The sequence below is a fragment of the Antechinus flavipes genome, chromosome 4 (genome assembly GCF_016432865.1).
Source record: "Antechinus flavipes isolate AdamAnt ecotype Samford, QLD, Australia chromosome 4, AdamAnt_v2, whole genome shotgun sequence".
In the NCBI taxonomy this organism is placed as follows: Eukaryota; Metazoa; Chordata; class Mammalia; order Dasyuromorphia; family Dasyuridae; genus Antechinus; species Antechinus flavipes.
The window spans coordinates 96,692,052-96,716,754 of NC_067401.1; the positions used below are offsets into that span (position 1 = coordinate 96,692,052).

The 24,703-nt window shown below is 36.1% G+C and overlaps 1 long non-coding RNA gene across 1 annotated transcript in view; it reads left to right on the forward strand.

The window, feature by feature from the left end:
- The window catches only part of LOC127559644 (uncharacterized), a 128,374-nt gene extending 104,324 nt beyond the window's left edge, over positions 1–24,050 (forward strand). The window contains exons 3-4 of the long non-coding RNA XR_007953175.1: positions 20,197–20,315; positions 21,811–24,050. This is a non-coding gene — a long non-coding RNA (uncharacterized LOC127559644). The remainder of the gene's footprint in view (positions 1–20,196; positions 20,316–21,810) is intronic.
- Positions 24,051–24,703: the final 653 nt, after the last annotated feature.

Genomic DNA, 24,703 nt, shown 5'->3' on the forward strand with positions numbered 1-24,703 from the left:
TGGTGGGGAGTGTTGCCCATTAAGAAAATATCCCTATGTGAGGAAATCCAGAAACTAGAATAGAAAAACATGATAGAAAATATTTGGGTGAAATTCAAAGAAGGGAAAAAAGTTGTTTAGAGTATATTGCAAATCACCTAGACTGAAAAAGGAAATGGATGAGGAATTTGGAAAATAAATTGCAAACCTGGTACTGAGGTATAATATAGTGGTAAATGGGTAAGTTCAATTTTTAGACATCCACTGGAGTTCTTTCTCTCTATCAGAAGCAAAATATGTAATACTTCCTAGATTTGTCTTAGTGATGATTTGTTCTAAAAGGCAGAGGAATCAACTAGGAGAAATTCTATTGTGTACCTGATTCTCATTAAGACAGAGGCACAGGGTTTCTGAGGGTGGAAATGATGAGAATCTGGGATGACAGGTTATGGGGGCAAAAGAAGATCACTATATCCTACAGTTTGTTGTGATACAGAAATAGGGGAAATCTTTGCATAGTCTGGCATGCATCCTTTCATGTTCCACCTTTGTGCTATGCATTGTCCAATCAAACAATCAAAACTATTTTTTTTTCTAGTGGTCTTTTTCTGATGCTGATTCTTCCCTTGGTGTCAGCCTATTCCTGCTGCTACTTAGACATTCTCTCCCTGATGCTGCTTACATGGATGCCAGGAAGGGGAAAATGTCTACTGTTCTGCTGCAATCCCTCCAGAGCTTTCAGTGTTCACAAGGTCAATGCTAAAGTAAGAAAATATAGAGGAGGTGAAGTTAATCAGGAGCTCAGGTACAAGCTCAGCTTGCTGAGTTTTAGCTGCTTACAAAGAGTGGTGGCCCACCTTGCCATTATGTTAGGGCAGGAAAAGACCACAATTCTTCACCCTTTGCTGAAAAAACATCTTGGGATGCTAGAGGGACAGATTTAAGATGACTGCCAACTAGAAGCTGAGACTTCAGAAACTCCTTACCAGATGTGGTACCCTAAGTCATCAGCCCTTCTGGCTTAGCAAACAATCAAAGGTTTCTGATCAATGAACAAAAGAAGCCTTCAAGAATTCTCACAGAGTCAATCCAATATAATTAAAGAATATTTGAGCATCTCGGAGGGGATGCAGAGATAGAGAGAAGGGTGGAGCATTCTATACTATTTGTCATTGTTGTAACCCCATTTGGGGTTTTTTTGGCAGAGATCCTGGAGCAGTTTCCCATTTTGTCCCCAACTCCTTATATATATGAGAAAACTGAGGTAAACAAGGTTGAGTGACTTACCCAGGGTCACATAGCTAGTAAATATCTGAGGTCAGATTTGAATTCTTCTTGACTCCAAAATGGGTGCTCTCTCCACTGTGACACATAGCTGCCCCTATACTTAATTTAGAAACCCACCATTCTGATATGACTATTCAGCATTCTCTGTTATGGTTTATAACCTCTAGTTTGGTTATAAATAGTCATTGTCTACAAATTACTCTCCCCTCTGGGGAGATCTAGAGGAGTGGTATACTGGTTTCCTCTGGGTCATTATTGCTCTGTGTGTGTGTGTGTGTGTGTGTGTGTGTGCGCAGATATTGTATATACTCTATACCAATTAAAATGTATGGCTGTTACTTTTAATTACCATTACCCAGGATTCCATCTAACACTCAGGCGATTATTGGAAACTCTTACAGTTTCACATAATACAAAGTTAAAAATTCTGTTTCAAAACAATGCGGAGACCAAGGGAGATGAGGAGTTTGCTTTCTTGGCACCATCATAGTCTGCAGATGAGCTCAATAATTGAACTTCTAAAACCCTAAAATCTGCCTGCTGAGATGCAAGATTCCTGGTTCATTGCAAAGCATTGGCAAGAACTGTGCTTCAGGCAACCTGACTGGAGTGCTGAGCAGTCCCTGTTTTCTCATTTCCTGTATGTCCTTAAGGAGGTGACCATGGAGGGCAACAAGTGTGTCCCGGACCACCCTGGGGCTGGCTGAAGATCCTACCCCTCTCACAATTCCTGAGTCAGGTGGGGGGGGAGGGAGGGAGAAATAGTGAGTACAAAGAAAAGGAGAGTAGGCAAGCAGGACCCTGTGATAAAGAAGCACACTGGAAAAGGACAGGAGAAAACATTGTCCCCAGATGCACATTTACTCTCAAGACAGATGGGCTGACACAGCCAGGCTGTCTATGACCAGTCTGGATGCTTCAAGTGAATCAGGTTATCCACAGGAAATGGATGGGAGACAACATGGGACGGGGACATCTTCAGGTTTTGCGCAGCCAAATTTCAATTCCAGTGGCTCTCTCCCAATCTGTTTTTACTACAGATAGAGAAGGATGGGTTCAGCCTATATTACTCTGCAGCCCTGTACAAATATTTGTTTGGCTGGTAGCCTGGAAAAGATTCAGATTAAATTTGAAAGGCCAAAAGCAAGTGCCGGTAGGTGAGGGGCTACTACCATTTTGCATATTATGGTTTCCAGACCTTTGAGGTCCATCAACGACACTATTAGTATTATTAGAGGTATGATGTACTATTACAAAGGTACAGGTGGTTGGGGGCTTTAATTATGTAGGATTCAATTTTCAACAGGTCAGAAAATACACATACATATACACAGATACATATGGAAAGATGGATCCATGTGCATAAACATATTATATACACACTATATATGTATGCATGTGTATATGTATGTATATAAGCATTATGTATGTTTATGTATGTGTGTGTTTGTATATATATAGCACACATACATAAAGGATCAGTCTCTCTATTAATGTATATGTGTATCTATACATACATGTGAAACTATCTGCACATACATATGTGTAAATAAATATTTGTGTTATAACAACTAGTGAGGAAGATGAAAAGCCTCCCTAAGTTCATGGAAAATGCCCAAACCAAAAGATACTGATGATTTCAGCCCTATTTCTCTCCAGCAGGAAAGACAGAACCTCATGAGTATTCCTTCACTGCAGTAAGTCTGTGCATGTCCAGCATACAGATCTGGCAATGACTGCAATTGTCCACAGCTGGAAAGGAGGGGAGCTGCGGGTGACCGAATGCAGGCGTCTTGCTTCTGCACTCGACAAATGATGACCTTTGGATGGGGCATGACAAGCTCATTTTAATAGCAAAGGATGCTTTCCTCCTCTTCCCCTCTCTCTTCTTCCCTTCCCCCAGCCCTTTATTTCCTTGATGCTGATGGGGAGGGGGTAACCAGCATCTCTGCCTGTCTCTCATTTTGGAGGAATGGGTGAAACGGGAGAATGAAGAGAAGCTTATTTAATACCAGAGTGCTCGTGGGCTTAGAAGCCTGTGTTTGGGATAATTACAAGGGAAAGGGGGAGGGGAAGAAAGAGACTATATTTTTACTTAGCATTGCATTGACTGAAAAAATCTCTGGGAAAGAAACACAATGATTCCTGGATAGATGCAGCTCCCTGGGAAGCAAGAGTGATTATGCTTTCATGGATGATTACTTTTCATAGGCTTCTCGAGGGCAGGGACCATATCTGTCTAAATTGCTCTGTACCGAGCCATGCATAGCCAGATACTTAATATACACTTTTGGATGATGATGATGATGATGATGATGATGATGATGATGATGATGATGATGATTATGATGACAACGACAACAACCATGATGTGGAAATTATGAACTGAAATGGGGTTATGGAGCTAGGGCCAGTGGTTCTAAAATACCATCTGGAACACAGCATCCTGTAGTGAGTTCTTCCTGGACTTTGGAATGTCTGATCTGAGACGGGTATCATTTTCTTGTCCTAGCTACAGGGTCAGCCTCGCTGAGCTGCATGATGTTAAAAGGGAAAACAGGTTCTCTCACAGGTGGTACCTCCAACTCTATTAGAATCACTCTCTCCTTTTCCTCTCTCCCTCCACTCAACTCTCTGGTTCAAGAACTAAACACATGTGTAAAAAAAAACAGAGGTTTCCTACAATGAAACATGCTCTTAATAAAGAGTTGTGGTCAGACATGAAATGTTTTGCTCATTTTCCTAAAGAATCCAATTTTGGACTTTAACTAAGGAGACCTTTTATAGTTAGTGTGATATCCACTCAGTTTCACAAATTTTTACTTCTCAATCAATTTTTTGTCTTTTCCCTCTTCTTCGTTCTCTTTTCCCCTTTTCCCTTCCTCATTTCCCCCTTCTCTATCTTCCCTTTAGCTTCCCTCTTCTCTTTTGGCTCATTACAAAATAATTCTTTCAGACAACTCAAACTGAACAAAAATGAAATTAGCTGCCTTGTAAAGTAGTGATCTCTATGTCATTGGAAAAGTTCAAGCAAAAGTTGAAATGATTATTTCTGAGGAATATTATTATAAAGGGTATTATTGCATTGGAAAGGCAGTTGAATTTGTTTTCCTTCCTTCCTTCTTTTCTTCCTTCCTTTTTTCCTTCCTTCCCTCCTTTCTTTCTTTATTTCCTTCCTTTCTCTCTCCCTCCCTTCCCTCCTTCCTTCCTTCCTGAAAAGTTTGCTTAGGTTCGCAATGAACAAGTATGCTTACTATCCAGCACTATACTCTCCTCATTTCTCCAATTAGTGCACTACTGTTTTCCCCTCTCCATGGCTAATTTCCTTAGTGATCTTACATACAGGATGATTTGCAGGATAGAAGAATAATACCTCCATAAATGTTTGTTTAATGAATTTGTATATTTTTATGATTTACCAAGTATTTTCACATCTTTTACCTAATTATATTCTCAATAATATTCCAAAGTCAGCAAGGCACACAGTCTTGTCCAACTTTTATAGATGAAGATGAGGAGTACAAGGCATTTTTAATAGCTCTTATTATTAATTTAATGCTATCAAAATTGGATAAACAAAAATAATAGAGGAATATCTTCTTTTTTAATTAAAGCTTTTTATTTTCAAAATATATGCATGACTGATCCTTACAAAGCCTTGTGTTCCAATTTTTTTCCCTCTCTTCCTCCTGCCCTTTTCCCTGGATGACAAGTAATTCAATATATATTAAACATGTACAATTCTTCTATACATATTTCCACAAATATCATACTGAACAAGAAAAATCAGATCAAAAAGGGAAAAATGAGAAAGAAAACAAAAGGGAAGTAAACAACAACAAAAAGCATGAAAATACTATATTGTGATCCATACTCAGTTCCCACAGTCCTCTCTCTGGGTGCATATGGCTTTCTTTAGCACAAGACCATTGGAACTAGCCTGAATCACCTCACTGTTGAAGAGAGCTGCGTCCATCAGAATTGATCATCTTGCTGTTGAAGTGTATAATGATCTCCTGGTTCTGCTTATTTCACTCAGATCAGTTCATGTAAGTCTCTCCAGGTCTCTCTGAAAGCATCCTGCTGATTGTTTCTTATAGAACAATAATATTCCATAACATTCATATCCCATAATTTATTTAGCCATTCTCCAACTGATGGGTATCCACTCAGTTTCCAGTTTCTTGCCACTACAAAAAGGGCTGCCACAAACATTTTTGCACATGTGGATCCCTTTCCCTTACGAGGCATTTATTAAATGTCTGGTATATGCCAGGCACTGTGCTAAGCTGTTGTGTTTATTGAGGGCAATTAGATGGTAAAGTGGAAAGAGCATCAGGCCTGGAATCAGGAAGATCTAAGTTCAAATCTGGCCTTAAAAAACACTTCCTAACTGTGTGGCAAATTACTTAACCCTGTTTGCTTCAGTTTTCTCATCTGTAAAATAAATGGGAGAAGGCAATGGCAAGCCACTCCAGTTTCTTTGTCGAGAAAATTCCAAATGGAGTCAGAAAGAGCTGGACATGAATCAAACAACTAAAGGACAAACACATTGTGCTAATTACCTGATTGTGCTATTACCTTCTTTGATCCTCACAACCATGGAGGTATTTGTTATTCTTATCCCCATTTTACAGTTGAGGGAACTGAGGCAGATAGAGCTACAAATGAAGGCTCAAGGGAGATTAAATGATTTCCTTCTATATCTTTCTACTACTAAGTAACAGAATTGATAGTTGATTCCTTGTTTTTTGACTCCAACATTGGGACAGTAGGTAAAGCTGATAGAAGGGTCCCAAAGGGGCAAATAGTCCAACTACTTGCCTAATGGAATAGTCTCTTTCATGATATCCCTGAAAAATGGTAGTTTCTGCTTTTGCTTGGACATTTCCAGGGACAGAGCTCACTAGTGTCTAAGGCAAGCCATTTCATTTTTGTTAAGCTTGAGTTGTTTGAGAGTTTTAGAGTTTTTCATTACTGTAAAATGAGCCCCAAACCTCTCTCTCAGTAATAATGATGATAGCAACAATATAATAATCATTCTCTTACTCTCCTCTGGCTTCTTTCCACATCCCTACAAATATGTTCAACTCACCACAATTCCATAACAATCTAATTGACTCCTTCTTTTCTATGCACCAACTGTCTGTCCTGTTTCTCTCTCTCTCTGTCTTTGTGTCTGTGTCTCTGTCTCTCTGTTTCTGTCTTTTTCTGTCTGTCTGCCTCACTCTCATTCTCTTTCTCCCTTTCTCTTATTCTCTCTCTTTATCTTTCTGTTTTACTCTGTGTCTGTGTCTGTATCTCTGTCTCTGTCTCTCTGCATCTTCTATTCTCTCTCCCTCACCCTCCCTCTTTCCCTCTCTCCCTTCTTTTCTCCCTTTCCTTTCTTCTCTTCCCCTCTCTCTATCTTCTCTTTCTCATATCTCTTCTCTTTCTCCCTCTCTTTCTCCCTCTCCTTTCCCCCCTCCTATTTCTCTCTCTCTCTCTCTCTCTCTCTCTCTCTCTCTCTCTCTCCTCTCTCCTCTTCTAGAGAATTCTTTAATCATCTAGACTAACACTCTCATTTTCCAGCTAATGAAATTTAGATTTAGATAGTTGAAGTGACTTGTCTAAAGTGACATAGACTAAAAGTGACATAGACCATAAGTGACATGGTCTAGTGGTAAAGGCAGTGTGGGATAGTGGCGATCATGCTGCATCTGAAGCCTGAACTGCCTGGGCTCAAATCCAGCCTTCAACCCTTACTTGCTATGTAATCTCCCTATGCTTCAGTTTCCTAATCTGAAAATAAGGGAGTTAGATCCAATGGTCTCTCAGATCCTTTCCAGCTCTGAATCTGTTATCCTATCATCCCAAGTATCAAAGTCAGAATTTGAACACTAGTTCTATAACTTTGGATTTGATTCTTTGTTCTTTTTCTTTGTTGATATAAACTCCTTCTTTTCTTCACTGATTCCTTGTTCTCTTTCTGCTTACTTAAGAGGGTGCTCCCCCGGGATTTTATCTTTAGCTTTCTTCTCTACTAATTTCTCTGCTTTTTTCTTTGGCCATCTCATACATTATACACATTATTACCTCTGAAAAATTAAGTTTAATTTTCTTATCCTGACCACTTTTAAGTCCTTAGAGATGCCTTTCCAACTGCCTCCAGAATATTTCCTTTATGTCCTTCTAGCCCTTCAATCTTGGAATGTGCATAGAGGAATTTATTTTTATTCCACAAAACAGCTTCCCCTTCAGACTTTTCTATTTCTCTCAGAAACAACGCAATTCCACAATTTTCTATATTTTAAACCTTAGATCATCTTTTACTCTATCCTCTCTTTTGCCTCATATTCTACCCAGTATTCTCACTTCTCCCTTTTCAATATCTCTCTCATCTGTGCTCTTCTCTTGTTTTGCTGTTTACTACCCTCATAAGGCTCTTATTTTTACCCATTAAATAGACTTTGAATTTATTCCTGCCTCAATTCTCTCCTTCTTCTAAGTCATTCTTAATTTGTTGAATTGCTCTTGTTGTTGTTGCTTTAAGCTACATTTTTTCTTGAACCTATTTGAGTTTGCTTGTTTGCTTTGGCAAAGATCCTAGAGTGATTTCTCATTTCCTTCTCCAGCTCATTTTACAGATGAGAAAACTGAGGCAAATATGGTTAAGTGATTAACCCAAGATTATATAGCTAGTGGGTATCAGAAGTCAGATTTGATTTTAGGGATACAAGTCTTCCTGGTACTCTATTATATTAGAAAAAACAAAGATTTAGAGGACCTGCATTCAAACTCTGTTTCTGTCATGTACTACCTCTATGCCTTGAGAGTTCAGGGCCTTAGTTTCCTCATCTGTAAAAAGAGGGGATTAGATAGGATAGCCTTTTTTGATCTTTATTCAGTACCCTTGTCTATGTTCCTTTTATCCTTATTCCACAGTCAGATATTTTCTTTGTGCTTTGTCTGGGTCATTTTACTCCTAATCCAAACTTTGAACACCTCACAATTTTAAGATCCATGCCTATCATTTTAAGGCCCTCCACAAGCTGGCAAAAGTCCATTTTTTTCCATTTTTTCAATTCATACTTAGCCCCTCAGAGACCCATGCTCCAACCACAAGAGAATACTTTCCATCTTTCCACACCTGTCCTGCACTTTCTCACCTTCCATATCTCTGCTCATTCTGTTATCAATATGTGGACTATTCTTACCTTCCTTTCCTCTGTTTAATTTAATTTTTAGTCATTCTTTAAGACCTAAATCTTCTAGGACATCTTCCCTGATCTCCCTAAATCAATAACATGCAATTCAATTACATTCATTTTAATTCAACTCAATCAAAACTTATTAAATTCTCTGCTGGAATTTTAGATGCAAAAAGGGAAAAAAACCCCAAAATTTCTTCCCTCAAAGAGCTTGGTTCTATTGTCAGAGGCAAGGTGTGGCACAAGGTACAAAAATCAATATGATAAAAGATGGAATGTGATAGGGTCAAAGCAGAGGCAGTCAAACTACTAAGAGAAATGTGAGGAGAGTAAGATAGCTTCCTCAGAAGGGCAAAGGAGAGAGTGGCTGTAAAATAATCTTGGAGGAAATAGTATCAAATGTGAATCTTGAAGAAAAGCAGGAGCCTCAACAGTTGGAGCTGAGAGGAAGTATATTTCTTTTTTTATTAAAGCTTTTTATTTTCAAAATATATATGTGAATAATTTTTTGATATTCATCCCTACAAAACACTAATTTTTCCCTCCCTTCCCCTATCTCTCCCCCAGTCAGTAAGTGATCCAATATATGTTAAACATGTGTGATTCCTCTATACATATTTCCACGAATATCATGCTATACAAGAAAAATTTGAGGAAAAAAATGAGAAAGAAAACAAAATGCAAGCAAACAACAACAAAAAGAGTGAAAATACTATATTGTGGTCCATACTCAGTTCCCAATACTATATTGTGGTCCATACTCAGTTCCCACTGTTCTCTCTCTGGGTGCATATGGCTTTCTTCATCACAAGACCATTGGAATGGGCCTGAATCACTTCATTGTTGATGAAAGTCCTGTCCATCAGAATTGATCATCATATAATCTTGCTTTTGCCTTGTCCAATGATCTACTGATTCTTCTCATTACATTTAACATCAGTTCATGCAAGTCTCTCCAGGCCTCTCTGAAATCATCCTACTGATTTTTTTTAAATAGAACAATAATATTCCATAACATTTATATACCATAGCTTATTCAGCCATTCTCCAATTGATGGGCATTCACTCAGTTTCCAGTTTTTTGCCACTACAAAAAGAGCTGCCACAAACATTTTTGCACATATGGGTCCCTTTCCCTCCTTTAAGATCTCTTTAGGATACAAGCTCAGTAGAAACATTGCTAGAACAAAGGGAATGTACAGTTTGATAGCCCTTTGGGTATATTTCAAATTGCCCTCCAGAATGGTTGAATCAGTTCACAACTCTACTAACAATGTATTGGTGTCCCAGTTTTTCCACATCCCCTCCAATATTTGTCATTATTTTTTCCTGTCATTTTAGCCAATCTGAGAGGTGTGTAGTAGTACCTCAGAGTTATCTTAATTTGCATTTCTCTGATCAATAATGATTTAGAGCATCTTTTCATATGACTAGAAATGGTTTTAATTTCTGCATCTAAAAATTGCCTATTTTTATCCTTTGACCATTTATTAATTTGAGAATTCTTATAAATCTGCCTCAATTCTCTGTGTATTTTAGAAATGGGGCCTTTATCAAAACCCTTGAATTTAAAAATTTTCTCCTGGTTTATTGCTTCTCTTCTATGTTGCTTGCATTGGTTTTGTTGGTACATAAACTTTTTAACTTGATATAACCAAAATTATCCATTTTGCATTCAATAATGTACTCAAGTTTTTCTTTTGTCACAAATTCCTTCCTCCGCCATAGATCAAAGAGGTAAACTATCTTTTGTTTTTCTAATTTGCTTATAATATCACTATGTCTAAATCATGAACCCATTTCTATCTTATTTTGAAATAGGGTGTTAGGTGTGGGTAAGTGCCTAGTTTCTGCCATACTCATTTCCAATTTTCCCAGCAGTTTTTGTCATATAGTGAGTTCTTATCCCAAAAACTGGGGTCTTTGGGTTTGTCAAACACTAGATCACTATAATCATTGACTATTTTGTCCTATGAACCTAATCTATTCCACTGATTGACTACTCTATTTCTTAGTCTGTGGTGTTCTTTGTCTTTAAAATATAATGGTTCTCTCTGTGGGAGCAGGTTTCTTGGGGAGGTTTTCTGGAGGCAGCCTTAGTTTCTGTTAAAAGTAATAATCACCCAAATGCAGCCAGGTGCTAAAAATTCTGATCTTTTATTGTGTCCAAAAAGCCCAGTTAATTTTCTTAGAGGCCTCTCTCTCTGTTTGGTTCCAAGAGCTCTTGCAGCTTTGTCCTTTGCTTCTGCCTCTGCTTTCTTCAGCCTCCAGCCAGCAGCAAGGTAAAAGTTGGAAATGAATCTGTCTTGCCTCCGAGAGAGGGCGTCTGGCTCTCAGTCTCCCAAAGTGCTCCTCTCCTACCCCTGGCAATATCCTGAAGTAACTAACTTGCTCTAAGAGCTTCTATATATATGATCTCCCAAAGGTTGACTCTGCCTCTGAGAGAGTTGGATTATGGGATCTGAGAGTGGGATTATGGGTTTCCTCCCAGAGTGCTCTCTGGCCCTAAGAGCTTCAAGGGAGATGTGAATTCACAATGTTACAAAGTTAACTTTGTGAATCTCCCATACTTGTGAACTCCAATGAGTAAAGGTGTGAACACAAGCATTGTTTGTCAGTTCCACTTAGTACCTTGTTTCTTCTGGCCCATAACATCTCCTTGAGGATCAGATCAATCATACTGAACCATGCTAAATTAGATAAATTAGATTATTTTCTCTATCAACTCTACTGACTTAACACTTTGTAAAGATTCCAACATTAGCCAGTACTAAATGGTTTTGATGATTGCTGCTTTATAATATAGCTTTAAGTCTGTAATAGCTAGGCCACCTGAAGAAGTCTGTTTCAAAAATGAAGATTGAAAGCAAAAGGCATAGAAATGGTAGTGGTTAGAGTGAGTACAGGTACAAGATTAATATGGTTTGAGGAATAATTCAAGGGAGATAGTATAAGGTAAGACAAAAATTAAAAGGGAAGACTCAATTACAAATCATTTAGATCAGTTCCCATTTTACAGATAAGGAAACTGAATATGAAAAGTTAAATTATTTGCTCAAGATCACAAATCTTGTAAGTGGCAGAATTGTGATTCTATATGTAGCACCCTTTTCCAATGCAGACTGTGAGGGTGACTAATTGGGTTAGAAGATTAAACTTTATTTGATTGACAAGGAAGAACCATTGAAGTATTTCAGCCATAGGATCATAATGTTGTATAATGATGCGTTTACTTCCCAGGATTGTTGTGAGGATTAAATATATTAATATATACAAAATACTTTGTAGATCTTAAAGTATAATATTAATGCACTTATTATTACTATTTGGAAAATCAAACATAATAATATGGAGGATGGATTGGAATAGAGATATACTGAAGGCAGTAAAACTAGTTAGTAAACAATTGGAAGAGGATAGGTGCGAAGAGATAAGGGCTTGAGAAAGAGTGAGAAGAATAAGTAGAGAGGTAAGAGATATTGTGGGGATAGAAACAACAGAACTTGACAACAGGTTGAATATGTGAAGTAAGAGATGAAAAGTTCAGTGATATCTCTGAAGTTATAAGGTAGGTGACTGAATGGATGATGTTACCATTCGCAGAAAGGAAGGACTGGAATGAAAGACAATGAATTTAATTTAGAATTTAATTCAGTTTGGTTTGCCAGTGGGATACCCAACTAAAGATACATAGCAGAAGAACAGTGGTCTATAGTGTCAGATTCCTTGAAGAAGTCAAACAGAAAGTTTAAAAGAAAGGGTATTAGAGTTAATGATAAGAAGAATAAAAGTGACCTTGAAAAAATTCACAAACAGTAATTTCAGTAGAATGATGGGAAAGAAAATTAGAATTTAAGGAATAAATTAGTGATAAGAAAGTGGAAATAGTGAATATAGTCTGTTCTCCCTAGAAAGCTCTGAGTTCAAAACTTGTTTCAGAGGCTCATTAACTATGTGATCTCAGACAAGTCATTTAATTCCTCTTATATCAGTTTCCCCATTTGTAAAATGAAAATCTTAAATTCCATGACTCTTTTAACTCTAAATCTATGACTACAGGATCCCATGAGTTTGGAAGTATCAGGAAAAAGAGAAATAGGTCGATATTTTAAAGTGGTTTCAGGATCAAGGGTATTTTTAGGATAATAGATTTCTGAGTATGTGTGAAAATTGAAGGGGAAGGAGTCTGCAGAGAGGGAGAAACTGAAAATCTATGAGAGGGAAAGAATAATCAATGGAGTAGGTGACTATTGGAGGATCCTGCCAAAAATGACTGCCTTAATTGAATGCTAACTCCTAGCTGCTACAACACTACTGCAACAAAGCCCTGAAATATGGTACACCATAACAAATAATGATCAAGAAACCCAGAGAAAAACTACACCAAGTGATCTATCCCCTCCTAGAATGGATCAAAAAATCATCCCCAAACCCACAGGTCCTCCTGTCTTTCCCTTATCATCTCTCCTCTTGTCTCCCCAGCTGTCCCCCCAGCAAAGTCAGTGCCAGAACCTCTCTACAAGAACAGTGACAAGAAACATTCACATAAGGTTCCATGTTCAGAGACAAACAAATAGTTCTTGAGGTAGATAGAAAACTCCAGAATTTGGAAGCAATGGGGAGAAGAATCTCATATTGACTAATATGGTGCCATAGTGTTCTGGTGCCAATGTGTACAGAACAGGATAGTATAGATCCAAGAGCTCTAATATACCTAATACTTTGTCCTGAAACATCAGGAACGACCCTGCACAGTCAGGACTCTGAGTCTCAGAGGAGGTACCTGAGGAAGTAATAATGCTAACCTTAGGAGATGGAGAACAGAGTAAGAATGTGGGCAACTCACAATGAAATCAAGTAAGGGTGAAGCGTTACTCTGCAGTAAATTTTCAGGTCAGAAACTAAAGGAAGAAAAATGAGTAGATCAAAGAAAACACCCACAACTATCAAAAATTATTGGAAATCTATCTCTATAACAACTATAAATAAAGACTCAAAAGGGAAAATGGATTTTCCACAAGAAAAATATGAAAAAAATGAAGCAAGATAAAAATAAAATTAAAGGTGTTTTTTTAAGTAAGATTTAGAAGAAGTTTAGAAGATAAATTCTTAAACCTTACCCAAGAAATGGACTCCCTAAGCAAAAGAGCAGACTAAATAGAAATCAATGATAATAGGAGACAGAGAGAAATGTTATATCGCAAATCAAAAGATTGACATAAAAAGTAAGTGAACTGGAAAATAGGTACAAGAAAAGTTAAGGCTCCCAGAAAACTATGATACAACTCCCCCAACCCCCCCCCAAACTTCTGAACACTGTATTTGAAGAAATCATGGTAATAACTGTCCAGATCTATTAGAACTGACATGCAAAGTAAAGATAGAAATTCATTCCCCAAAGGAGAAATCCCAGAAATATCACAACCAAAATCTAAAGCTGCTATATAAAGGAAAATATACAACAAGCATCCAGAAAAAGAGTTCTAATACCAAAGAACTACAGTTAGGATCCCATATGACCTGGAACACAATATTTCTAAGGTAAGATGTATAAATGTATAACCAGGATATTACCTTATCCTGAAAATCTGAGGAAAATGGAATTTTAATGGATTAGAGGACTTTCAGGCTTTCCTGATGGGAAAAAAAACAAGTCCAAACTGAGTAGGAACTTTGAAATACAAACACAATATTCCAAATAAATTTAGAAATGAGTGTCACATCAGAACATTAATATCCTTGAAATGCATCAAGGAGTTAAATCTAAGAAAAACAGAGGTCTTGGGGTAAATTTGTTGTGTTCTGCAAGTTTAAAGATGGGAAGGAAAAAAAGAGCAAAAAAAAAAAAAGAGAATACATTAGTATAGAAAGAATGAAGGAGGGGATACAACTTGCTGTATTTAATAATTGTAGTAGACAAGAAGAAAAAAATGCAAAAACATGGAGGAAAGAGAGTGGATATCAGTTAAACCTCATTCTTTTCTGAAAAAAAGTTAGATTGAACATAGACACAGGTTGATGGAAAAAAAAACATATTCAACGAAGAAACAATGGGAATGGGAATTGAGTTTAAAGGAGTATAACATCAGTAATGGAACAGACAGAAACAAACCAAATATTTTTATTCCAAAGAGGAGACTAAGAGAGGTAAAAGGAAAAAAAATAATTATCACATAAGAGAGTTGCTTTAGATTACTTCTTTAGATTATGGTATCTGAATATAATGGAATGTTATCACGCCATAAGAAATGACCAATGACTGCCTCAGAATGAAACAAGCAGAATCAGGCAACCAATTTATATAGAACAATAAAGTAAAGAAAAATAACTTTGAAAGATTTAAGAACTCTGAACAATTTAATGACCAGCCATCTGTCCAGAGAACTTATGATGAAGCATATTATCCACCTTTTTACAGAAAGATGATAAACTCAATGTGCTTACATTTTTAGACAAGGCCACTGTGTGGATTCATTTTGTTTAATCATGCTTATTTATAATAAATGACTTTCTTTATGTTTTCAGGGAAGAGGGGGCAATAGTGATGCCAAAAAAACAAGGCCATTATAATTTTTTAAATGCATAAAAGAGAATAGAAGAATATTCAGAAAGGAGTACAGATAATCAGGACAGAATATATTATATACTTTAAAGAAAAAATCAAGTAGTATGAAATGGAGATTCATAGTTTCATGCAGAATTCTCGTTTTGTGTTATGCGGTATATATGCTATAAATGTTCTTTAAAATTCTATTTAAGTTCAAAAGTGTAAAATTTTAAAAAGAATCAGTAGATAAAAAACATGGATTGGGATCAGATTAAAAGTCCATGTAAACAGATTAATTTAAGAGGAGAAAATCATTTTTGCTTTTGAGACAGGAGGAAAGGAGGACAAACTAGTGAGGATATTAAGATTATTCAGAGAATTAATAAGTAGGATGGAAAGAGTCCATTATGATGTTCTCTAAATATATTTGAATCTGATGAAGTATACTGCAACCTTAAAATGGAGGGAAAGATAGGATATATCAGATATTTTTGTCTTGTATCTCCAATGCCAAACAAATTAGTTTATAAATTCATTTGTAAAATTTTCTAAATAAAAATAGATTGATCAGGAGAAGTACCTCATAAAACAAGAAGCCATAGAATGAAGAGGAAAAACAAAGTTTAAAGATAATTTGGAAGCCCAACTAAGACCTGTCATCACAGAGGCATGAGGATGAAACTGAAAAGAGAACAACCAACAGATAAAAATGGAAAAGATCTGTAAATAAATCTATAACCAATCTTTTTTTTTCATCATCAAGGGCATTGGAACTATCTCATATGTACTCTAAAATCACAGTCCCAGATGTGCTCTCTGAGGAAGTGAAAAATGATACTAAAGGGAAAAAAAAATATGAAAAGCAGCTGGACTAGGATAAACACATATAGAAAAAGTTCTTATTAGAGGTGACAACATTTTAATGGCATTGGAAGATTAATTTCCAATGTATATGTAAGAGGGGAGGAATCCAAAAGTGTAGAAAAAAAATAGACCTTATTATTCACAAAAAGTGACCCAGAATACCAATAACGCCTGACCCACATGCCTGCTTTCCAATCTTTCCAAAATTTATGACAATAATCTTCACAGAGATCAAGGACAGCTTTGATGAGGATATTAGAAGGAAACAGTTTTTTTGGCAAGCAATATGTCAGAGGAGATCATATCTTCACAAGCACACAAATGACTGAAATGTCTAGAAAATACAAGACCCCATTGTGCTTATTGTTTGTCAATTTTTTTAAAAAAACTACTTTAATTGGTTAAAAATAATAACACATGACCTGTTTTTCAACAAGACATATCTCAAGCATATGTTAAAATAACTCAAGATTTCTTGAAAGATATATCAAGAGATTAGTCTCAGATAACTAATATTAAGCCAAGAATAAAAGAGGGAAAAGTTTGCTTGCCAAAGGGTTTTCTATTTTCATGGATGAGATCAAATGTAAAATCCACATAGAAAACAGATTCTGTAAGGATGAAGAGATCCTATAGGTGCTTCTATTTGCAAATGATACTATGCTCATTCCATTTAAGCCCCAGAATATTACATATTACATATAATATTAATATTACAGAGCCATTTCTTTAACAAGATCCATAATTAATGGAAGAGTTTAACCTAACTAGCCTTACCAAAAAAAACCTAAGTAGATGAAGAAAGTCTATTATTCAGATCTGATATACAACTGAGTGATCAACTTATAGGACTTACTCATCGGTGCAGACCTCTTTTTTTTTTTTTTTTTTTTTGGAGGTAATTGGGGTTAAATGACTTGCCTGAAGTCACACAGCTAGTAATTGTCTAGGACCAGATTTTAACTCCTGCTTGCAAGTCCTTCTGATTCTAAGGCAGTTGCTTTATCCATTGTACCACTGTAGCTGCTCCAGTGCATATGTCTTGACAGAATTTGAAAATAGTCAGTGAATTAGGCCCAGAATTGAACAGAACAAAGAAAATATATTGGATTGCCTTTCAGTTAAAAACTAATTAACAAACCTATTGGAAATTCACCATTCTTTAAATGATACCCAAGTTTCTCCTTGAAACAAAGATTTGTCTTTGTAAGAAAAACAAAAACAAAACTATATTGGTCTAATGACATTGTATTGAATGTCTGAAAATTATAAATTTAGAATCAATCAAAAGACAGCAAAGAGGTACATGCTTAGGTATAAACACTCTGCATTACAAGTGAAGAAGTATGAAGAAAAAATAATATAATATTACTAAAGAAATGTAAAATTCTCTCCCATCCCACCCCAATGGGTTGGGCACATAGCTAAAACAAGGGGTAATCAATGAACTATCTACATGCTCCATTTTTATCCAAAAAAAAAATGCTAAGAGAATGTAAGGAAGGCCCCTAGCATGTTCGGCAGATCCCATGTGGTGAATTCATGGGAAGACATTATTGATGATCATGTAGGATGATCAAGATTCAATGTATTGCAAACTGCAATACTGTCAACACTATCTCCATCACTAAACCCCAATGCTTTGGAATATTGGAATTCCCAAGACCTACTGGGAGCCAATATGCTAAATATGATAAATAAAAGACTGGTAATTCACAGGAGTCAACTTAAAAGAAGAGAGTTAGTAGTAAAACCCATGGTTTCAGATAGCTATATACAAATACAAAGTATGAATAAAAAAACTGAGAGATTTGAATGGAGAAGACTGCAAATTTGGCTTCCAGGTATCAAAGAAATTGGAGGAATAGGATTTGGGGCTGGTATATTACAGGGGCATTTTGGCCTAATGGAAAGAATTTAGAATGAGATATCAAGGAAAACACTGTGGGTACCTTCTTTTAGACACTTACTGATTTTGTGACCTTGTATGAGTTAAGAACTCCTATGATACACTCTTCTCAGGGCAATGAATTGGAAATTGACAATTGCCCATCATTTAGGTAATGATTGAACAAATTGGGCTATGTAATTATGATGGAACATTATTATTCTATGGGAAATGATGAGCAGTATGCTCTCAGAAAAACCTGAAGAGTACTCCATGAAGTTAAGCAAAATGAAATGTACTGTATATAAAGTAATAGCAATATTATAGGATGATCAGTTGTGAATAACTTTGCTAATCTTAGCAATACAATGGAATTTGGATACAATTAGCAATACCATGATGTATGATTACTCTGAAGGATGTATAATGAAAAATGCTATTCATATCCAGGAAAGAACTGATTGTGTCTGAATGCAGATTGAAGCATTCCATCCCTCTCTGTCTCTCTCTATTTTTTCCTCCCCTGTATTTTTCTTGAGGATTTTTTTTGCTTTTTTGGGGGAGTGAAGATTATGTTTTCTATAACAACATGACTTTTATATAACTATTTTGCATAACTTTGCATGTATCTTCTTAAAGGAAGGTGGGATAGGGAGGAAGGGAAAGAATCTGGAACTCAAATTTTTAAAAACAAATGTTAAAAATTGTTTTGCATGTAAATGGGGAAAATAAAAATATTAAATAAATAAAAATTTTTACCCAAAAAAAAAAAAAAAGAACTGTCATATCAACTTAATTACATTATCATTTTGGACCATACCGTTCTACTTTAGAATGGTATGAAAGACTGTCATCTGCTTTGCTGGAGTCTCATACTTCATGAATTTCAGTTTCCTTGTTTATAAAAGTAAGGTTAAATAACATCTATAGTTATAGATTTCTTGAGGTTCAAAGAGTTAATGTAAGTAGAAAGTGCTTTGCAAGTTTTAAAATGCTTTATAAATGTAAGCAACTACCATCATCATTATTAATATCACTCAAAAGAATATCTTGTACAAAAAGGAACAGAATATATAAAAGGGGTAGAGGAGTATCATTGCCTATTAAGCAGATATTCTCTTAGGAGGCAAAATGAAAGGGGAAGCTCTGAGTGGAAGAGTTGGATGAAAATCAAGATAGGGTCAGCAGAAGTAATACTGTCATGGAAGTATACAACAGGCCACCTGGACAGAAAGAGGAAATAGACAATAAGTTAGGAGAAAAAAAAATAGCACAAATGTGGGACAGAGACTCTGACAGCCTCCTGGGAGATATCTTCTAGATGAACTATTGGCACCTCAAATTGACATATCCCAAACGAAACTCAGCTTCTTAAACCCATAGCTTCCTTTTGGAAGGTATTCCTAAGATTAATGTTCTCTCTCTCCTCTTGAATTTATATGTTCTTCTTTATATGTTCTCCTCTTCTCCCTGCCATAGGATGTAAGTTTGTTAAGGGCAGCAACTATTTCATTTTTGTCTTTATATTCACAACATCTATCAGAGCACTTTACACATAGTAGGTACTTAATAAACACTTGCTGAATTGAATTAAATGGAATTGAAAATTGCCATTGGTCCATTAATAACTTTTTGGGGGGATTCTGTCTTTCAACTGGTACCATGTTTTGGGGTTCTTAAATGTATTAGGTTATGGATCTCTTGGGCAGTCTGGTGAAGTCTATTGGCCCCACTTTCAGAGTAATATTTTTAAATGAAGAAAATAAAATGCATGTAATTTTTTAAAAAAGAAAACAATTATATTACAAAATATTAAAAAAATTTAGAAATAAGTTCTTGAAACCCAGGTTAAGAACTCCTGTCATATCTACTTAGTGGCATTATCATTTAGACTATATCTTTCTACTTTAGCTATAAGAATAGTATGAAAGACAATCATCTGTTTTGCTGAATTTTTAAGTATAAGAATAGTATTCATCTTCTCTACAAGTCCAGTTATTCTGTACAGGAAGGAAATGAGGCTAATCTGACTTTTTGATGAAACCATGTTATGTTTTAATGATTATTGCTTGCCTTTCCAAATGTTGGAAACTACCCTTTTAAATAATCAATTATATAATTTTGTTAGGAATCAATGAAATTCCTCATAGATAGGAACTGTGTCTTTTTGTGTATGTGTGTGTGTGTTTGTATTCTAAGCCACAGCCTTGTACATGGCCCTTCGAAGATATTTAATAAATTTTTTTGACTAATTGATAACCCTTTAAGAATAATGGAGTGCTAACATTCATAATGAGCTGAGTCTGGGGATGAATGCTAAAAAAAAAAGGCTTTAGTTAAGGATGAGAGAAGGATCAAAGAAGTTATTGAATTAAAGGCTCTGTTAGATGAGAGGATATATGACAGAGAGACCTTTTATTTTACTTATTTTCTTTTTCAAGGAAAACAATCGAACAATCTTTGGATTGAGAAGATTAGAACAAAAGGGGATGACATGGAACAGAAGCTCAAGATAAATGAGGAGTCTGCTTGGTTGCCCTTAGTGAGTTCAAGTGAACAGGTATGATTGAACTAAATCTTAGCTACTGAAAGAACTGGCAGTTGTAACTCCTCAAACATTATTAGTAATATTTGATGAATCATAGAGGATAGTACAGATACTGAATGAAAGGCCTTTATTAAAAAAAAAAAAGAAAGGCACACATATAGTTTGCTTATAGTAGCTATATGCTATAATGAATTGAATATTAAACTTAAGAGTCAGACAAAGCTGAGTGCCTCAGACACTTTACCTCTTTGCCATGAAGCAAATGACTCAATCTCCTTCATACTGTTTGAACATCCACAAAATGTGAATAATAATAACACCTTTTTCCTAGGGTTGTTGTGAGGATCAGATGATATTAAATGCTATAACATATATAAAATACTTTACAAAAATCTAAAGTACTATGTAAATTCTAGCTATTAAAACTAAAAACTATTAGTTATTGAGAATCTATTATGTGAAAGGTGCTGGGGATACAATGACAAAGATGAAAGAGTTTTTCCTCAACTCAACCCATTCTTTGTATTACTTATCTCCTCACCAGGAGCCTTGACCAGTTGTACATGTATGCACATGCACAAACACACACATATATATATGTATATACATCCATGTATATATTTATGAATGTATGGTGTGTGTGTGTGTGTGTGTGTGTGTGTGTATGTTTAAGCTCCCTAGAAACAAAAAGAACCACTGGAGCATTTTGATAAGGGAAGTGATATAGTCAGACCTATATCTTAAAAACATCACTTGGAAAGCTACCTATATGAAAAATATACTGGAGAGTATTGAGAATTGAGATGGGGAACTCTATTGCTATTGCTATTGCAATTGTCCAGGCAAAAGATAATGAAGGCCTAATCTAGGATGGTGGCTATGTAAGTAGAGGGATGGGGATCGATGTGAAAGAGGTTGTAGAAATAGCATCAGATAAAGGCCTCATTTCCAAAATATATAGAGAACTGACCCTAATCTATAAGAAATCAAACCATTCTCCAATTGATAAATGCTCAAAGGATATGAACAGACAATTCTCAGACGAAGAAATTGAAACTATTTATAGACATATGAAAATATGCTCCAAATCATTATTAATCAGAGAAATGCAAATTAAGACAACTCTGAGATACCGCTACACACCTGTCAGATTGGCTAGAATGACAGGGAAAGATAATGGGGAATGTTGGAGGGGATGTGGGAAAACAGGGACACTGATACATTGTTGGTGGAATTGTGAACACATCCAGCCATTCTGGAGAGCAATTTGGAACTATGCTCAAAAAGTTATCAAGCTGTGCATACCCTTTGATCCAGCAGTGTTTCTACTGGGCTTATACCCCAAAGAGATACTAAAGAAAGGAAAGGGATCTGTATGTGCACGAATGTTTGTGGCAGCCCTGTTTGTAGTGGCTAGAAGCTGGAAAATGAAAGGATGTCCATCAATTGGAGAATGGTTGAGTAAATTGTGGTATATGAACATTATGGAATATTATTGTTCTGTAAGGAACGACCAGCAGGATGAATACAGAGAGGACTGGCGAGACTTACATGAACTGATGCTGAGTGAAATGAGCAGAACCAGGAGATCATTATATACCTCAACAATGATACTGTTTGAGGATGTATTCTGATGGAAGTGGACCTCTTTGATAAAGAGAGCCTTAATTGATCAAAGATGGACAGAAGCAGCTACACCCAGAGAAAGAACACTGGAAATGAATATAAACTGCTTGCATTTATGTTTTTCCTCCCGGGTTATTTATACCTTCTGAATTCAATTCTCCCTGTGCAACAAGAAAACTGTTTGGTTCTGCACACATATATTGTATCTAGGATATACTGCAACCCATTCAACATGTAAAGGACTCTTGCCATCCCGGGGAAGGGGTGGAGGGAGGGAGGGGTAAAATCGGAACAGAAGTGAATGCAAGGGATAATGCTGTAAAAAATTACCCTGGCATGCGTTCTATCAATAAAAAATTATTAAAAAAAAAAGAAATAGCATCAGAAAAATCAAATAACTTATTAAATATTGGGAGGTGGATAGTAAAAAATAAAGAATGCTTCTGAGGTTGTAATCCTGTGTGACTGAGATTTAACAAAAATATTGAAGTTTGAAAGAGGGATGAACTTGGGGAAGGAAAAGATAAGGAGTTCCATTTTGCACATGTCATTTTGAGATGGTTATGGCAGCCATCTCTCACTGGAGAGAGGTAGTTGATGATGTAGCCCTGTAACTCAAGTAAGAACCTAAGGTGACAGATAAATAGATGGATAAATAGACAGACAGAGAGACAGATAGTTGGGTTATATAGAGAGATGAATAGATATATATATGGATGATATCTATAGATAGATATAGGAACATATAGATATAGATGTAGGAGTCTTCTGCCTTGATGTCATAATCCATGGTAACTAATGAGATCATCAAGAGGATGTCAAGAGAGAAGAGGAGGGATTCTACAACAAAGCCATAAATGACACCCATGTGGTGGGGGGAACAGAGTTGGGGGAGGACATTGATGATGCTCACAACAAAAGAATTGAGGAATAGTTAGATGTACAGAGGGAAATCAGGAGAGAGTAGTGTTACAGTGTTACAAAAAGCTAGAGAGGAGTGGGAAGAATGCTGAGAGCTAAAGAAAATGAAGATTGACAAAAGACCATCAGATTTAGCAATTAAAAGAATTTGGTAATTTTGCAGAGAGCAATTTCAGTTAAGTGGAAGTGTGAGACTCTAGAAGGGAATAAATTGAGGAGTGAGTGGGAGGAAAGTAGAAGCAATCAGTATAGAGGACAATGATTTTTTTTGGTTGTTTTTAGGAGTTTGACCATGAAAGGGAGAGATATAGTTTTATAGCTTGATGAGGATGTAGCTTCAAGTAAAAGATTTTTTAAAATTAAATTTATGGGAATGATCTGAACATGTAAGTGGAATAGCAACAGGAAGTACATAAAATTAGGTAAAGAAAAGGCAAGATGAGGGTGTGATTGAAGAAGCAAACAAAGGAAATGGCATCAATAGTGTTAGTAGAAGGGATAGCCTTGGCCTTGGCAATGAGAAGAGTCAAATCTTCCAGACTGTAACAAAATAAAAGAAAATATGTATGATGTCGAAGGCTTTTGATGAGTGGAAATTGAAGGGAAGTCTTGAGTGGAATGCCTTGGTCCAGTGCTATATCAACAAGTCAACAGATGTTTTCTACATGCCAGACACTGAACTAAGCATGGAACATACAAATACAAGCAAAAAAGAAAGACTGCCCCTGCTCTCAAGGAGCTTACATTCTAATAGGGAAGATGATACATAGGTGGATGGTAAAAAAGTAGAGGAGAGGGAAAAAATATCCATGAAGGGGACATGGTAGGAAGAGTTCATAGAGAAAGATTTTGGAAAGTAAATGAAAGAGTGAACATGAATGATCTGGGTACTTTCCTTAAAATAGAAGTTCTGGAAAAACCCAACCAATTAGAGGAAGACTCCAGGGATGGTGTGATCTTCCAGGGTGAAAGAGTTATTAAAGTCAAAAGTAGAGTATGGGGGAGGAATTAAAGAGTGAACATAGCTGGCTGAGACACTTTTCTATAAATGACTTGGATGAAAACAAAAGTGATATGGTTGTCAACTTTGAAGATTATGCACTGTGGAGGAAATGGCTAACATACTGGATGGCAGTCAGGTATTTAAAAAATACTGACAGGTTAGAAAGGTGAACCAAATCCAAAAAGATGAAATTTAGTAGGGAGAAATATGAAGTTATTCATTTGGAATAAAAAAATAAACTTCACAACCACAGGATTAGGAAGGCACAACTGAAGAATAATTCATGCCCAAAAGCTCTTGGGATTTTAGGGCATACTCAAAATGAGTCAACCTGATGATGTGATAGTCAAAAAGCTAATGATCCCATTAAAGGAGACACTTCTCTAATGTTTTACATGCATCAACCCATGTAAATCTTACAAAAAACCCCTAAGGTAGTCAGGACTGGTATCATTATCTGTATTTCACAACAACAAAACTGAGGCTGTTATTAGAAATTAAATGTCTTGCCCTTGGCTATATAGCTAGTATGGTTTAGAGACAGGATTTGAATCCACATCTCTTTCTGACTCCACATCAAGTGATCTTTCCTCTGCATCACATTGCCTTTCATTAATACTATTCTAGATTGTTTTAAGTAAAGAGGAAGAAAACAAGCATTTATTAAGTACCTACTGTGTATCAGGCAGCATGCTAAATGCTTGACAAATAATATCTTATTTGATCTTCACAACAATGTTGGCACTGTTACTATTCCCATTTTGCACTTGAGAAAACCAAGGCAGAGAGAGGTTAAGTGACTTCCCCAAGATTATATGATTGAGTTTTTAAGGCTAGTTCTGAACTCAGT